Raw genomic sequence first — 18,200 nt, forward strand, 5'->3', positions numbered from 1 at the left:
GCACAGCATTTCCACTCCCCCTCCCACTCCACCGAGGATATGCAGGTCATTGGACTCATCCACCGCCAAACCACAACAACGGGACGGTCGGAGGAGGAGCGTCTTATCTTCCGACTGGGAACCCTCCAACCACAGGGGATGAACTTGGACTTCACCAGTTTCTTCATCCCCCCTCCCCTTGTCTCAGCCGAATCCCTCCAGCCCGGCTCCGCCTTCCTGACCTGCAGTCTTCTTGTTGACCTCTCCGCCTCCATCCTACTCTGACCTATCACCCTCACCTTGACCTCTTTCCACCTATCACATTTCCAACGCCCCTCCTCCAAGTCCCTCCTCCCTACCTTTTATCTTCTCCTGCTGAACACTCTCTGCTCATTCCTGAAGAAGGGCCTGTGCCCGAAACGTCGAATCTCCTGTTCCCTGGATGCTGCCTGACCTGCTGTGCTGTTCCAGCAATAAAGTTTCAACCTTCTCCTAGGATGGATTTGTTGCCCCAGTTGAAATGGTGTCCTTCCTCATCTGTATGTAAGGATAATAGTGAGAGTGAGTCATGTCTTTTTGTGGCTAGATGATGCTCATCTTTCCTGGTGGCTAGTTTTCTGCCTATTTGTCCAATGTAGTGTTTCTTACAGTTCTTGCAAGGTATTTTGTCGATAACATTAGTTTTGCTTGTTGTCTGAGTAGTCTGGCAGTCATTCCCAAGATGTTTTTGATGTAGGGGAGAGTGGCTAGGGTTTCTGGACATATGTTTGTCTGCTTGTTTGGGTTTGTTGCTCAGAAATTGGCAGACTGTGTTCATTGGGTACCCAGTTCTTTTGAATACACTGTATAGGTGATTTTCCTCTGCTCTGTGTAGTTCCTCTATGCTGCAGTGTGCGTTGAAATAATGTTCTAATGCAGCTTCATTGGTGGATGTTGGGATGATTGCTCCTGTAGTTCAATATTTGGCTTGTGTGTGTTGTTTTCCTGTTGACGCTGGTTTGAAGTTCCCCATTGGCTGCTCACTCTACTGTGACATCTTGTAATGGCAGTTTGTTGTTGTTTTCCTCCTCTTTAGTGCATTTTATGCCAGTAAGGGTATTATTGACGGTCTTTAATGTATCTTCTAATTTGAACCAAAATTCACAAGCCAGAGCCCCCCTCACACCCAAAGTCTCTCTACCTGGAACACCAACAGACAGATTGGCCAAGGGGCTACACCAATGACTAAAACACTTAGTACAAGACTCACGCCACTCCATTCCCTCCATCCAAGAATTCCTGAAGATCATCAAAGACACTAAGATAGAAGAGGATGAAATAATGGTCTCCTTTTATGTAACAGCCCTGTTCACATCCATCAACATCAACCTGGTAAAGGAAACACTGACTACACTGTTAGAAGACCCAAAGATACATACACCAAACACCACCAACTTCATCAGCAAAGACAGTATCGTCAAGCCAGTGGCCCTATGCCGTACCACCCACTTCACCTTCAACAACAAAATCTACAGACAAACCAACGGAATAGCCATGGGATCTCTGTTATAAGCAGAGGCAGTAATGCTGAGACTAGAGCAAACAGCTCTGCCAACCAACCAACCCAAACTTTGGGTTCGCTATGTGGATGACACCTTTGTCATCACTAAACAAAACAAATTACATACAACATCGAGGGCTGATGGGCCTGTACTGTACAGTAATGTTCTATGTTCTTCTATTAACTCACGTAAGGTTTGGGATCGCGTTCGAGGATTGGATATCAACTCTAAGAAGGAAGCGGTCAATTTAGACGGTGTTCCCAGTGATCCTACCTGACTACGCCAAGTTGTGGGATCGTGTTCAAATACCGACCAGAATCGGTGAGTGGAGAAAATAGTCTCTATTATTCAGTAGCACAGCACAAGTACGGGGCGGCAATAAATTCCAGAAATACAGTTCTTACAAGAGCCCCTTTATGCACAGTTTTTAAATATATTATATTTCCATTACTATGGTGTAACACTGTTTTATTTATAGTGCACAAAGATTTCAAGAGCTTCTGTCCTAGAAGACAGGAAATGTGTTAAATCATGGTGAATCCTGGCTGCTATTTCTAATTGGATTAAGAGTGTCTGACCAGTCTGTCTGCATAATTAAGAGGAGTTAGTCCTTTTGTCTTTCAAGTTAAATAAATGTTAATAAAAATACCAGGCCTATATGTTCTAAATGAGTTACAAGTTATACCTGTTCTTCATAAAAGAATAATGGATATTAAATGGATTACTGCAACTGGGTTGTGAGATTTGTTTACTATTTGCTAGTATGAGTTTCATTCGTTTGTGCAATTTCATGGAAGTGCTGTTTTGTCAGTTAGTTTCTTAAAGGGATAATGGCCCTGTTAAAAGGTATTTAACAGGTACATACTAATTGGGGAATCCAGGTGATAGTTGGTAAGGGCTGATTAATATTATATTTTGTGGGGACTTAATGGCGATGATATTGTTGTGTGTGCTACACTTATTCAGAGGTAAACACTGCTTGTAGCAAGGGCTGATAAGGTGCGAAAATGCAGTAATGGGTTTGAAAGGGTTGTTTTGATTAGAAAAGGTTATTTTGCATTTGGTCTATTTTACAGTAGTAAAATATTCTATAGAACTGTGGTTTTATGAATGAATGAAACCATGTTATAGTAGGGAGTTACGAATGAATGAAATGAGAATGTTGTTCGCTTGTGAGTGGAGTAGTAAAGGAGTTATAAATGAATGAATGAGAACCCAGTATTAATGAAGAAAGCAAGCTGGTGCAGAGGTAGGAAGGGTCATGAGTCTAGAGAAGGTTACAGAGGTAGAGAGAATTTTGAGGCTGAGGATATTACAGAGAAAGCAACTTTTGTCAGGGATGGAGGAGATTAGAGTTAGGAAGGTTTGTGAAGCTTGACGGGATTACAGAGTTGGGGAGGGTTGTAAGGCTCCAGGAGATTATTGTCCAAACAACACTGTGATATACTTACAGCACATGGACTACAGCAGTTCAAGATGGCAGTTCACCACCACTTTCTCCAAGGCAAAAACCACATCCCATGAATAAATAAAAATAAAGATGGGTTTCTATTTTGTGGAGAGGTAGCAGAAGGTCAGATAATTCTGTTGGAGCTGAGAAGGTTAAGCAGTGATTTAGTCGAGGTGTGGATTTATGTCCAGTATAATTCATTTGCGGAGAGAAAGAGAGAAATTATTAACTTTGTCACAATTTTTGGTAACCGTGGAAGACAACTTTTATAGTCACAGCACGGGAACAGACCCTTTGACCGACCTCATTCATGCTGACCAGGTTTTCAAAACTGAATTTCCCTGCATTTGGCCCTGTTCCTCTGTTTATCTGTCCAAATATCTTTTAAATGTTGTATAATACTCACCTCTACCACTTCCTCTGGCAGCTTCCTCCAAGTATATACCACATTCTGTGAAAATTGAATGCCCCTCGGGTCCCTTTTAAATCTTTTCCATCTCAACTTAAACTGATAGTCTTTAGTTTTGGACTCCCCTTTACCTTGAGGTAAAGACCTTGGCAACTCACCTTATCTATGCCCCTCGTGATTTCATAAATCTCGATAACATCATCCCTCAGCCTCGAACATCCAGGGATGAAAATTCCAAGTAGATTGGGTTGGAAGAGTAAAAGGTAAGATGGCAGATGAGCAACAGCAGATGTTTAAGGAGTAACTCAATTCCTCAACATTAAACTGTATCCAAGTGAGGAAGAAAGATGTGGGGAGTTGGGGGGCGGGAGTAAAAAAAACATCCATGGTCAAACAAGGAGGTCAAGGACAATATGTAGTCAAAATCTAAGGTCTACAATATTGCAAAGGCCAGTGGCAGGCTGGAAGATTGGGAAACTTTCAAACATAAACAAAGGGATATGAAAAAATTAATACAAAGAGCTAAGGTAAATTATAAAAGAAAACCAGCACAAAGCATCAAAAAGGATAGCAAAATAGTCAGAGGGAAACTGAGAAACAAACTTGTAAGGAGATCTCAGCTATCTGTAAGAATAATAAGGTAGTTATAGTAGGGGATTTTAACTTTCCAAATGTAGACTGGGACTGCCATAGTCTTAAGGGTTTAGATTACTTAGTGTGGAAACAGGCCCTTCGGTCCAACAAGTCCACACCGACCCTCCGAAGAGCCACCCACCCAGACTCATTCCCCTACATTTACCCCTTCACCTAACACTGTGGGCAATTTAGCATGGCCAATTCACCTAACCTGCACATTTTTGGAATATGGGAGGAAACCAGAGCGCCCAGAGGAAACCCACACAGACACGGGGAGAATGTGCTCAATACTCTGACCAATAAAGGTTTACAAAGATGTTGACTGGTGTGGGGGATTTTAGCTATGAAGAAAGATTGCACAGACCAGGTTTGTTTACACTGTAACGCAGGAAGTTAAGGGTGATAGAAGTGTATAAGATTGTGAATGACCATAGTATAATAGAGTTTACTGTGCAGTTTGAGAGGGAGACAGTGGAAATCAGATGTAACAGTAATACAGTTGATTAAAAGCAACAACGGAGGTATGAGGGAGAAGCTGACCCAGAATTGACTGGGAGAGGAGCTTAGTGGGAAAGACAGTGGAACAGCAATGCTAGGAGTTTCTGGGAGTAATTTGAGAGATACAGCAAAAATTCATCCCAAGGGAAAAGAAGTATACTAAAGGATGAGGCAACTGCGGCTGGCCAGAGAAGTGAGGGACAGGATAAAAGCAAAAGAGAAAGCGTATAATGTGATGAAAGGCAATGGGAAGGTTATAAACACCAATAGAGGACAACAAAGAAAGAAATAAGCAGGGAGAAGAATATATAGGAGGGTACGCGGGCCAGGAATATAAAGATCGCAAGAGTTTCTTTCAATATATAAAGGGCAAAAGAGAGGTAAAAGTGGACATTGGGCTGCTGGAAAATGATGCCATAGAATAACAATAAGGAACAATGAAATGGCTGAGGAACTGCATAAGTACTGTGTCAGTCTTCATGGTGGAAAACATTAGTAATTTCCCAAAACATCAAGAGAGTCAGGGGCAGAGGTAAATACAGGGGCCATCACCAAGAAGGTGTTAGAAAAACTGAAAGGTCTGAAAGTGGATTAATAGCGTGAACTGGATGGGCTACACCCAGAGTTCTGAAAGAGATAGCTGAAGAGATAGTGGAGGCTTTAGTAATGATCTTTCAGGTATCACTGGAGTCAGGGAGGGTCCCAGAGGACTGGAAAAAATGCTAATGTAATCGCCCTATTTAAGAAGAGAGTAAGACAAAAGATGGGAAATTATAGGCCAATTATCCTGACCTTAGTCATTTGTAAGATTTTGGAGTCCATTGTGAAGGACGAGAGTTCTGAATACTTGGAAATGTATGGTAAAATAGGACAACGTCGGCATGGTTTCATCAAGGGAAGGTCATGCCTGACAAATCTGTTAGAATTATTTGAGGAGATAACGAGCAGGTTGGACCAAGGAGAGCCAGTGCTTGTTGTCCATCTGGACTTCCAGAAGCCCTTTGATAAAGTGCTGCACAGGAGGCTGCTAATTAAGAGCCCATGATGTTAGGTACTAACATGAATAGAAGATTGGCTGCCTGGCAGAAGGCAGAGAGTGGGGATAGAAGAGACCTTCTTGGGATGGAATTTAGTGATGAATGGTGTTCCACAAAGGTCAGTGTTGGGAGCACAACTTCTCACTTTTTACATTAATGATCTAGATGAAGGAACTGAGGGCACTCTGGCTAAGTTTGTAGATGATACAAAGATGGGTGGAGGGATGGGACAACTGCAGAAAGATTTAAACACATTTGGAAAGCAGGAAAAGAAGTGGCAGATGAAATACAATGTAGGAAAGTCTGAGGTCATGCACTTGGGTGGAAAAAATATGTACTATTTTCGAAATGGAGAGAAAATTCAGAATTCTGAAGTGCAAAGGGACTTGAGAGTTCTAGTCCAGGTTTCTCTTCAGGTAAACTTGCAGGTTGAGACGGCAATTAGGAAGGTAAATATAATGATGTCATTCATCTCGAGAGGATGAGAATATAAAAACAGGGACATACTTCTAAGGTTTTATAAGGCTGTGGTCAGACGACATTTAGAGTACTGTGAGCAATTTTGGGCCCTATACCTCAGGAAGAATGTATTATCCCTGGAGCCGGTCCAGAGGAGGCCCATGAGAATTATTGCAGGAATGAAAGGTTTAACATATGAAGGAGTGTTTGAGGAATCTGGGACTGTACCCAGAGTTTAGAAGGTGAGGGAGCTCTGATTGAAATTTACAGAGTACCGAATGGCCTGGACAGAGTGGATGCTTGGAAGATGTTTCCATTGACAGAAGAGATGAGGACTGAGGGCACATCCTTAGACCAAAGGATTGAGAATGGAGATAAGGAGAAGCATCTTTAGCTAGAGAGTGCTGAATCTGTGGAATTCATCGCCACAGAATCTGTGGGGGCCAGGTCATGGAATACATTTAAAACAGGGATAGATAAGTTCTTGATTAAGACAATTAAAGGTTATAGGGAAAAAGGGGGAAAATGGAGTTGAAAAACCTATCAGCTATGGTCGAGTGGTGGAGCAGACTCAATGGGCCGAATAGCCTAATTTATGCTCCTATGTCTTATGGTTTTATGAATACACATAAACAAAGGGATGAGGTCCTGAAAGCTGATTATCGGAAGACAGTGCAGGATCTCAAATGTGGTAATGTCAGGCTTACCACCAGTGCCATGTGCTAGCGAGAGCATAGAACATAGAAAAGTACAGCACAGAACAGGTCCTTCGGCCCATGGTGTTGTGCTGAAAATTAATCCGAATCTAAAATAAAATAACCTATCCTATGCACTCCTCAATTTACTGCTGTCCATGTGCATGTCCAGCAGTCGCTTAAATGTCCATAATCACTCTGCTTCCATCACCACCACTAGGAATGCATTCCATCATTCTGTGTAAAGAACCTACCTCTGATGTCTCCTTTATACCTTCCCCCAAACACCTGAAAACTATGACCTCTCATGGCAGTCAATCCTGCTCTGGGGAAACGTCTCTGGCTATCAACTTTATCCATGCCTCACATTACCTTATCCACCTCGATCAGGTCTCCTCTCTTCCTCCTTCTCTCCAGAGAGAAAAGTCTGAGCTTAGTCAACCTCACTTTGTAAAACAAGCCCTCCAGTCCAGGCAGCATCCTGGTAAACCTTCTTTGCACCCTCTCCAAAGCCTCTGCATCTTTCCTATAGTAGGGCGACCAGAACTGGACAAAATATTCCAAGTGTGGTCTCACCAGGGACTTGTAGAGCTGCGGCAAAACCTCGCAGCTCTTAAAATCGATCCCTCTGTTAATGAAAGCCAAAACACCATATGCTTGCTAAACAACCCTATCCACTTGGGTGGCAACTTTGAGGGATCTATGCATTTGGACACCAAGATCCAGCTGTTCCTCCACACTGCCAAGAATCCTATCTTTAATCCTATATTCAGCATTCAAGTTCAACCTTCCAAAGTGCATCACTTTGCATTTATCCATGCTGAATCCCTTCTGCCATTTCTCAGCCCAGCTCTGCATCCTGTCTATGTCATGCTGCAGCTTGCAATAGCCCTCGATACTATCAATGATGCCTCCAACCTTAGTGTCATCGGCAAATTTACTAACCCACCCCTCAACCTCCTCATCCAAGTCATTTATAAATAATACAAACAGCAGAGGCCCAAGAACAGAATCCTGCGGGACACCACTCAACACTGACCTCCAGGCAGAATGCTTTTCATCTACAACCATTGTCTGCTTTCTGTAACCCAACTAATTCTGAATCCTGACAGCCAAATCTCCCAGTGTCCCATACCTCCTGACTTTATGAATAAGCCTACCATGGTGTTTTAAAAAATTCTCAAGGTCAGGTTCGTAGGAGAGTAGTCTGACACAGAACAAACGACCAAGAGGCGAGTCTGCTAGAATATGAGCATTTTATTCCCCGCAGCGCCGCCACAACCAGGTCTCATACTTACAACAGGTCTGGCTTATACTCACTCTACATGTTACCGGAACTGGGAGCCGTCAGTTCTCAAAGAGCGGTTGCCAACAACCCACGCTCGGCGGTTAAACGTAACCCCGGAGCAGACTCACCATATTCCACTGCTTGGCCCAATACATGTGTTACATTATGATTCACACATGTATTGGGACATAATTTTACACCACATTCCACTGCTTGGCCCAATACATGTGTTACATTATGATTCACACATGTGTTGGGACATAATTTTACACCACACATGGGGAACCCTATCAAATGCCTTGCTGAAGTCAATATACACCACATCCACTGCCGACCTTCATCGACATGTCTTGTCACCTCCTCAAAGAACTCAATAAGATTTGTGAGGCACGATCTGCCCCTCACAAAGCCATGCTGACTGCTTTTAATCACGCTATGCTTTTCCAAATAGTCATAAATCCTATCCCTCAGAATTCTTTCCAAAGCCTTGCTGACCACAGATGTAAGACTGACTGCTGTTTAATTGCCAGGGATTTCCCTATTCCCTGTCTTGAAAAGACGAACAACATTTACCTCCCTCCAATCCTCCAGTATGACTTCCATGGAGAGTGAGGAAGCAAATATGTTTGTCAGCAGTTTAGCAACCTCCTTTTTCGCTTTCCGGAGCAACCTCGGATAAATCTGGTCTGGCCCTTAATGTTTGCCAAAGTTTCCAGCACATCAACTTCCTCAATTTCAATCTGTTCAAGCCTGTTTCCTGGCTGCTCAAAGTTCTCAAAAAGGTCCCTTTCCTTAGTGAAAACTGAAGCATAAACTCATTTAGGGCTTCCCCTATCTGCTCAGACTCCAAGCACAAGTTCCCTACGCTATCCCTGATCAGCCCTACCTTCTCCCTGATCATTCTTTTGTTCCTCATGCATGAATAAAATGCCTTTGGGTTCTCCCTAATCCTTCCTGCCAAGCCTTTTTTATGCTCCCTCCTGGCTCTCCTCCGTCCATTTTTGAACTCCTTTCTAGCAAGCCTGTAATCCTCTAGATCCTCTAGTTGTGCTAGATCCTTGCTTCCTCCACCTTACATAAGCTGCCTTCTTCCTTTTGTCAAGAAGCTGTTCTCGTCATCCAAGGCTCCTTAATCTTACCCCTTCATGCCCGTCTCAGAGGAACAAATTTATGCATTACTCACAATAACATTCCCTAAACAGTTTTCACAAGTCGGCTGTGCCCTTTCTGAGGACCAATTGGTCCCAACCCCTGTCTGATAGAATCATAATTTCCTTTTCCCCAATTAAATATTTTGGCATGGTAACTGCTCCTTTCCCCCTCCATGGCTATGGTCAATATGAGGCAGTTGTGGTTACTGTCACCAAAGTGTTCTCACACCACTAGGCCTGACATCTGTCCTGGCTCATTGCTGAACACCAAATCCAAAATGGCCTCTCCCCTTGTTGGCCTGTCTACAAACTGAGTAAGGAAACCCTCCTGAACACGACTGACAAAAATGGCTCCATCCAAATCATCTGCACTAAGGTGGTTCCAGTCAATATTGGGAAAGTTGAAGTCACCCATAACAACAACCCTGGCATTTTTCCAAATTCTGCTGGCCTATGACCTTTTCAATCTCCCTACTGCTATTCGGGGATCTGTAGAAAGCCCCCAATGAGGTGGCTACTCCTAACTTCTACCCATACTGTGTCAGTAGACTAACCTTCCTTGATAATTTTCATTTCTGTAGCTGTGACACACTCTTTGATAAGCGATGCTACTCAACACCTCTTTTCACCCCTCCCTCTTCTATTTAAGTGTTCTAAACCCTGGAACATCTAGCAACCATTCCTGCCCCTGTGAAACCCACATCTCCGTTATGGCCACAAACTCATATTCCCAAGTACGGATCCATTCTCTTAAGTTCATCACTCTGATTTCTGATACTCCTTGCATTAAAGCAAACACACTTTAACCGATCCATTATGTGAAAAACCTTCCCAATAGATTCACTACATCTTGTTACTGCCCCATCTACAACTACCCCCCCTCTCAGATATGTAGCTCTGGTTCGCAACCCCCTGCCAAACTAGTTTAAGCCCTCCTGAACTAATGAGCAAATCTCCCACCCAGGACATTTGTGCCCCTCCAGTTCAGGTGCAACGCGTCCTTCATGTACAGGTCCCACCTTCCCCAGAAGGCATCCCAATGGTCCAAGTATCTGAAGCCTTCCCTCCTGCACCAGCTGCGTAGCCATGTGCTAAGCTGCACTCGCTGCCTGTTCCTCACCTCACTGTCTTGTGGCACCGATAGCAAACCCGAAATCACTACTCTATTCGTGCTGCTCTTCAGCTTCCAACCTAGCTGTCTGTAGTCACTTTTCACTCCAGAGAGAAGGACAATAGATGAGATGAATGTGTAGCTGGAGAAATGGTGAACTGGAGAAGATTTTAGATTCTTGAGACATTTGGCTAATTTCTGGAGAAGATGGGTCCTGGATAAGCCTGACCAGTTGCACCTTGGCAGAGCTGGGGCAAACTTCCTCATGGGGGCTTTTGCCCGTTCCATTGGTGAGGTTTTAAATTAGAATGACAGGGGGAAGGAAACTGAACTCTAGGTTTAGATGGGTCAGATTCAGATCAGGAAATGGGAGTAGGATACTAGTTAGTGATGCAGTCAGCAGCTCAGAAAGACAGAGAAGCAAAGATAAAATGAGGCTTAAGTGTCTTTTACATATCAGTCATGATATCCCAAAAATCAGTCTGGTGAGCCTTCCTTGCACTCTCTCTGTAGGCAGAAAGCAGAACAAAACTGCACGCAGTATTCCAGGTGTGGGCTCACCAAGGCCCTCACAGAAAGATATCTGCTGCTGTGCTCAGAACCTCTTAGGATGAGGGCCAACCTATCATTTCACTGTTTTTTGCACTTAACTCTCTTGCTCTCTCTCTTTTGTCTCTGTCTCTCTCTCTCTCTCTTTTCTCTCTCTCTCTCTCTCTCAAATTCACAACAAACCACAGTTGAAGGATTTTGCTCTTCATGACACCAAAGAATGAGCTTTGGGCTATTTGTACTCACGTTATTAATCCTTCTACAATTAAAGGTGCTGATCTTGTAGATAAAATGTTAATAACGATTTTGTATCTGCACAGTAAGTTTTGTGAATAATCACATTGTCACGTTATATCAACACATTCACACGCGTGAAGACTGTCAACCTGCACAGTGTGTGAGTAGGGATTTCCTGGTTCATCAGGACTTGTTCACCACCAATGAATTTCTAAGTAACTCTGGGAACTGGTTTTTGATGCTACTGTTATCTATATTCAAACCATGTTTTCTGGTACTGCTTCTGATGGTCTTAGATAACCAGACTTGTCAGAGATAACCAGACTTTACTGTCACTTGTACTCCTTTTACTGGCACCATCTTATGTACAAGTACCTAGGTACAAATCTTACAGAGTAGAGAAATATAGTCTTGTTATACAAAGAGGATTAAAAAGGAAATCAATAGTGTTAGATTAAATTACTGACAGTGTGGAAACAGGCCCTTTGGCCCAACAAGTCCACACCGAAGAGCAACCCACCTGACCCATTCCCCTACATTTACCCCTTCACCTAACACGACGCGCAATTTAGCATGGCCAATTCGCCTACCCTACACATTTTTGGACTGTGGGAGGAAACCGGAGCACCTAGAGGAAACCCACGCAGACACTGGGAGAATGTACAAACTCCACACAGACAGTTGCCTGACGCGGGAATTGAAGCCGGGTTTCTGGCGTTGTGAGGCAGCAGTGCTAACCATGTGCCGCTAACTATGTGGTGTTTGCAATTTGGCAGAAAAATGACATAAATCAACTCTTTGTTAAGCTATTGTGCATCAAGTTTTATCTTATCTCTAAAGCAGACTTGTTTGTTTTGTTGGACTCTCCCTCTCCTCTATCTCCGCCATCCTCGCCTCCAACAAGTGTGAGGCATCCTTTGAGTTTATTTATCACTAATAATGAAACAATCTGTACACTTCACGTGAGCAGTTGGGAGAAGGCACATTCAGATTGCGGGACAGCCCGTAGTGTTGGAAATGCCATGCACCATTGGAATTCTGTGCATGAAAATATGTTTTGTTTTCATTCTGTTTACAGTTTGTTCAAACTGGGTGGGGCTTCATCTGAACTGGAACGGATACAGCAGCCATGCAGGGGTAGGTGTGTGTTTCGAATGATGTTGGTATGTGTGTGAAATAGCTTTGCAGGGGAGTGGGATCAAAGAGAATGTTCAAAAGAGTGAGAAGGGGGGCCAATAGGAGAAGAAACAAGAAGTGAGTCAATAAGGCATCAATGTTACAGGCCAGTAAAGGTACAAGCAGGTTTGTCAAGGTTGAATGATATTTATTTTATACTGGGAGTCTGATAAACAAGCAGATGAGATGAATGCTCAAAATAAAATATGGGGGTACAATGACATTGCAGTCTCTGAGATATAGGTGAGAGAGGGATCGGATTGGCAACTCAGTGCTCCAGGATACAGGGTCTTCATATAAGACAGCGAAGAAGAGCAAAATAGGATGGTTGCAATATTATTCAGGGAATCTCTTGAAGATTTAAGGAGAGATCACATCTTAGAAAACACTTTAAAATCTGAGAACAAGAGGAGCTTCTTGTAAGCAAATTTCAGAGAAGTATAAAAGTAATAGGGTTGTGGAAAATGTACCCAATATTAACTGTGGTCATCACAGTACGAAAGGTTTAGAGAAACTTTTAAAATACTTCTAGGACAGCTTTTTAAGCCAGTATGTAGAAGTCTCAATAAGAAAGGGGATAATGATAGGTAAAATAAAGGAAAATCCACAGTTGTTTTACAGGTACGTTAATGATGAAAGGATAATGAGATAAAGAATGAGACCCATTCAGGAGTACAGTGGTAATTTGTGTGTGGAGCTGGAAGATGTAAGTAGTGTTCTGAATGAATACAAGTGAGAGAGGTAATAGTTTAGATATCAGGGTCTGTGATCAAATTAAAGAAGATAGTAGGTTCTGAGTAGCCTGGCAGACCTAAACATAGATAAATCTTCAGCGTCAGATGAAATATATCGCAGGTTGTTGGGATCAAATAGTAGGGGCACTTGTAAAAATTTTCAATTTCTCTCTGGCCAGAGGAGAGGTGCCAAAGGACTGAAGGATAGCTAAAGTAGTGTTTTTATTTAAGAAGGAAGCAAGTCAGCGAGTCAACATTGATGGTCGGGAAACTAATGGAAGCAATTCTGATGGATAGAATTAATTTGCATTTAAAGAGGCTGTGACTAATCAAGCACAGTCAGCATAAGGCATAAAACATAGAATTGTATAATACAGGAACAGGGCTTTCAGCGCATGATGTTGTGCCAAACATGACCCAAATGAAACTAATCATTTCTACCTGTCCTTGGTCCATATCTGTCCATTCTTTGCATGTTCACATGCTTTGGACCCAGGGGTCTGTTTCCGTGCTGTACATCCCGCCTCAGGCGACTGACTCTGCGGAGTTTGCACATTCTCCCCGTGTCTGTGTGGGTTTCTTCTGGGTGCTCCGGTTTCCTCCCACAGTCCAAAAATGTGCAGGTTAGGTGAATTGGCCATGCTAAATTGCCAGTAGTGTTAGGTGAAGGGGTAAATGTAGGGGAATAGGTCTGGGTGGGTTGAGCTTCGGCGGGTCGGTGTGGACTTGTTGGGCCGAAGGGCCTGTTTCCACACTGTAAGTAATCTAATCTAATCTAATCTCTATGACTCTATCTAGAAGCCACTTAAAAGCCCTTATTGTATCTGTCTCCACCACCACCCCAGACAATGTATTTCAGACTCCTACCACTCTCTATGTTAAAAAAAACTTGCCCCTCCCATTTCCTTTGAACTATCCCCTTCTAACCTTAAATGCATGTCCCTAGTATTAGACATTTCAAGTCTGGGAAAAAGATTCTGACCATCAACCCTATCTAGCCATCTCTTACTTTTATAGACTTCTATCGAGTGTCCCCTCAGCCTCTGCCACTCAAGAGAAAACAACCCGGTTTTTCTAGTCTCTCCTTATGCCCTCTAATCCAGGCAAATTAGAGGCAGTATATTGGTAGACTTCTTCTGCAGCCTCTCCAAAGCCTCCACATCCTTCCTGTAATGTGTAACATTGTGTTCCCAGAATTGAATGCAAAGTGTGGCCCAACCAAAGTCTTATAAAGCTGCAACATGACATCTTGACACCTGTACTTGATACTCTGATCAATGTAGGCAAGCAGGCCATATGCATATCTTACTCCCCTATCTACTTGTGTGGCCACTTTCAGGGAGCTATGGACTTGAACCCCAAGACCCTTCCATACATCAATGCTGTTCAGAATCCTGCCATTAACTGTATACCTTTTCTTAATATTTCATCTCCCAAAATGCAGCACCTTACAGTTATCCAGATTAAGTGTCATTTGCTATTTCTCTGCCCATATCTGCAACTGATCTATATCCTATGAATCCTTTGACGACCTTCTACACTATCCACAACTCCACTGACCTTTGTATCATCTGCAAACTTAATAACCCACCCATCCACATTTTTGTATGGGTTATTTATATATATCACAAACAGCAGCGGTCCCAGTAGGAATCACTGCGGAACAACATTAGATTAGATTAGATTAGATTCCCTACAGTGTGGAAACAGGCCCTTCGGCCCAACCAGTTCACACTGACTTCTGGAGAGTTCTAGCCAGAAAAACACTCATCTTGCTTCTATGAGCAAACTAATTCTGAATTCATGTGACCAAGTCACCATGGATCCCATGTATCTTAATCTTCTGAATGAGCCTACCATGAGGGACCTTGTTGAAAGCCTTACTAAACTCCATGTCGACAACATCCAGTGCTCCATCCTCATTGATCACCTTCATCACCTCCTTGAAAAATTCACTATGGTCAGTAAAACATGACCTGCGCTGCACAACACCATGCTCTCTGATGAGTAATGCCACTTCTCCACCTCTTTTCCCTTCTTCTCTATCTTGTCTAAAACAATGAAACTCTGGAAGGTTGAGCAGCCAGTCCTGTCTCTTTTCTCACCCCAGTCTCTGTAATGGCCACAACATCACAATCCCATGTACTGATCCAGACTCTAAGCTTGTCTGTCTTACCAATAATGCTCCTTGTGTTGAAATTAACACACTTCAGCATATTCATACCATCATGTTCCTTCACCTGTCCTTCGTTTCTGATTCACTGATCCTAACATCTACCTTCCTCTTAATCCCTCCACTCGCTGACCTGCTGCTCTGGTTCCCAGCCCTCTGCCAATTTAGTTTAAACCCTCCAGAGTTGCACTCGCAAACCTCCATGTGAGGATATTGGTTCCCCTCCAGCTTAGGTGCAATGCGTCCCTCGTGTACAGGTTACTCCTGCCCCAGAAGAGGTCCTAATGATCCAAAAATCTGAAACCCTGCTTCCTGCCACACCCTCATCTATCCTCTCTTTCTATTCCTTGCCTCACCAACACGTGGCACTGGTAGTAATCCAGAGATTACTACCCTTGAAGTCCTGCTTTTCAGCCTTTTTGCTAAATCTCTGGAGAACCTAATCCCTCTTTCTCCCTACATTTGTTGGTACAAAATGACCTCTGGCTTTTCACTCTTTCCCCCTTAAGAATTTCATGCAGCTGCTCAGAGCCATCCTTGACCATGGTACCATGAAGGCATCATACCATCCTGGGATCTTGAATGCAGCCACAGGTGTGGTGCCACAGGCCTGGCTGCAGCTGTTATACTCCCCTGAGAAGCTAAAACCTCCAACAGTTTCCAAAACGGTATATCTGTTTGACAGGGGAGACTCCTGCACAGGAGACTCCTGCATTGCCTGCCTCTCCTGGCAGTCACCCATCTATCTGACTGGACTTGTGGTGTGAAAACCTCCCTATAACTGCTGTCTATCACACTATCTGTCTCTTGTATGTTCCTCAGTGTGTCCAATTGCCTCTCCAATCAAACAATGAGGTCTGTGAGGAGCTGCAGCTGGTCACACGTCCTGCAGGCATAGTCATCAGGGACACTACAGTGCTCCCTGATCTCCCACATCTGGCAAGATGAGCAAACCACTCCCCTAACTGTCATCTCTGACCTTTTCACGAATAAGGATAAAAGAGACTTCCCTTGCTTGCCTTACTCACTGAAGCTCAGTATTCACCTAAGCCCGCACTTCTACCAACTAGCTGAACTGATTAGTTCGTTAAATTACAATGCAATCTTTACAAGCAGACCAAATGCCCTCCACTTACAACATACTTCCTAACTGTCTCTCTTAATGCCTCTCCTCTTTTAAGTGAGAATATAGAGGCAAGGTTAATAAAATTGTGGATGACATCAAAATTGGTGGTATAGTGGACAGTGAATAAGATTATTTAAGACTTTACAAAGAGATCTTTATCATTTGGTTCAATAGGCTGAGGAGTGTCAGTTGGAGTTTAATTTGAAAAAAATGAGGTATTGCATTTTGGTAAAATGAACAAGAGGAGGACAATTAAAAGTAGGCCCTTGGGTAGTGTTGTAGAACAGAGAGAGACCTAGGGGTTAAGGAACATAATTGTTTGAAGTTTGTGTCGCATGGTTAAGAAGGCGTTTAGCACACTTGCCTTCATTGCTCACTTCTTTGAGCATAGGAGTTGGGAAATTATGTTGATATTGTGCAGCACATTGGTGAGACCTCTTGTGGAGTACTCTGTCCAGTTCTGGTCATCCTGTTACAGAAAGGATGTTATTAAAATGGAGAGGTTCAGAAAAAATTGACCAAGATGTTGCCAGGAATGGAGGTTTTAAGTTATCGGAAGAGGCTGGACAGGCTGGACTTTTCTCACTGGAACGTAAGAGGTTAAGGACTAATCTTTTGGAAGTTTATAAAATCATTAAGGGCACAGATAAGGAGAATGGCTGACTTTTATTTTCTTATGTGAGGAATTTCAAGACTGGGGGCATACTTTTAAAGTGAGAGGAGAAAGATTTACAAAAGACATGAGAAACAGCTTCCTTACACAGAGAGTGGTTTATGTCTGGAATCAACTTCCAGAGGTAGTGGTGAACACAAGTACTGTTACACAGTTTAAAAGACGTTTGAATAAGCACAGAGGAGACAAGGGCCCATTTGTAAAATCACTGGACTGTTAATTCAGAGATCCAGATAACATTCTGGGGACCTGAGTTCAAATCCTGCCAGAGCAGATAATGGAATTTGAATTCAATAGACAATAGACAATAGGTGCAGGAGTAGGCCATTCTGCCCTTCGAGCCTGCACCACCATTCAATATGATCATGGCTGATCATCCTTAATCAGTATCCTGTTCCTGCCTTATCTCCATAACTCTTGATTCCACAATCCTTGAGAGCTCTATCCAACTCTTTCTTAAATGAATCCAGAGACTGGGCCTCCACTGCCCTCTGGGGCAGAGCATTCCACACAGCCACCACTCTCTGGGTGAAGATGTTTCTCCTCATCTGTCCTAAATGGTCTACCCCGTATTTTTAAGCTGTGTCCTCTGGTTCGGCACTCACTCATTAGCGGAAACATGTGTCCAGCCTCCAGAGTGTCCAATCCTTTAATAATCTTAAATGTCTCAATCAGATCCCCTCTCAGTCTTCTAAACTCAAGGGTATACAAGCCCAGTCACTCCAGTCTTTCAGCGTAAGGTAGTCTTGCCATTCCAGGAATTGACTTTGTGAACCTATGCTGCACTCCCTCAATAGCCAGAATGTCTTTCCTCAAATTTGGAGACCAGAACTGCACACAATACTCCCAGGTGTGGTCTCACCAGGGCCCTGTACAGCTGCAGAAGAACCTCTTTGCTTCTATATTCAATCCCTCTTGTTATGAAGGCCAGCATGTTATTAGCCTTCTTCACTACCTGCTGTACCTGCATGCTTACCTTCATTGACTGGTGGACAAGAACACCCAGATCTCTTTGTACTGCCCCTTTACCTAAATTGATTCCATTTAGGTAGTAATCTGCCTTCCTATTCTTGCCACTAACGTGGATAACCATACACTTATCCACATTAAACTGCATCTGCCATGCATCTGACCACTCACCTAACCTGTCCAGGTCACCCTGTAATCTCCTAACATCCTCCTCACATTTCACCCTGCCACCCAGCTTAGTATCATCAGCAAATTTGCTAATGTTATTACTAATACCATCTTCTACATCATTAATATATATTGTAAAAA

The 18,200-nt window shown here is 43.2% G+C and overlaps 1 long non-coding RNA gene across 2 annotated transcripts in view; it reads left to right on the forward strand.

Annotated features, from left to right (window-relative positions):
* The window catches only part of LOC122563354, a 36,237-nt gene that overhangs the window by 4,596 nt on the left and 13,441 nt on the right, over positions 1 to 18,200 (forward strand). Inside the window, exons 2-3 of one of the 2 annotated variants that reach the window (XR_006315568.1) lie at positions 1,714 to 1,841; positions 12,119 to 12,177. This is a non-coding gene — a long non-coding RNA (uncharacterized LOC122563354). Of the gene's footprint in view, positions 1 to 1,713; positions 1,842 to 12,118; positions 12,178 to 18,200 lie in introns of those variants that run through there. The other variant, XR_006315567.1, reaches the window with a different exon arrangement.

The sequence above is a fragment of the Chiloscyllium plagiosum genome, chromosome 26 (genome assembly GCF_004010195.1).
Source record: "Chiloscyllium plagiosum isolate BGI_BamShark_2017 chromosome 26, ASM401019v2, whole genome shotgun sequence".
Lineage (NCBI taxonomy): Eukaryota > Metazoa > Chordata > Chondrichthyes > Orectolobiformes > Hemiscylliidae > Chiloscyllium > Chiloscyllium plagiosum.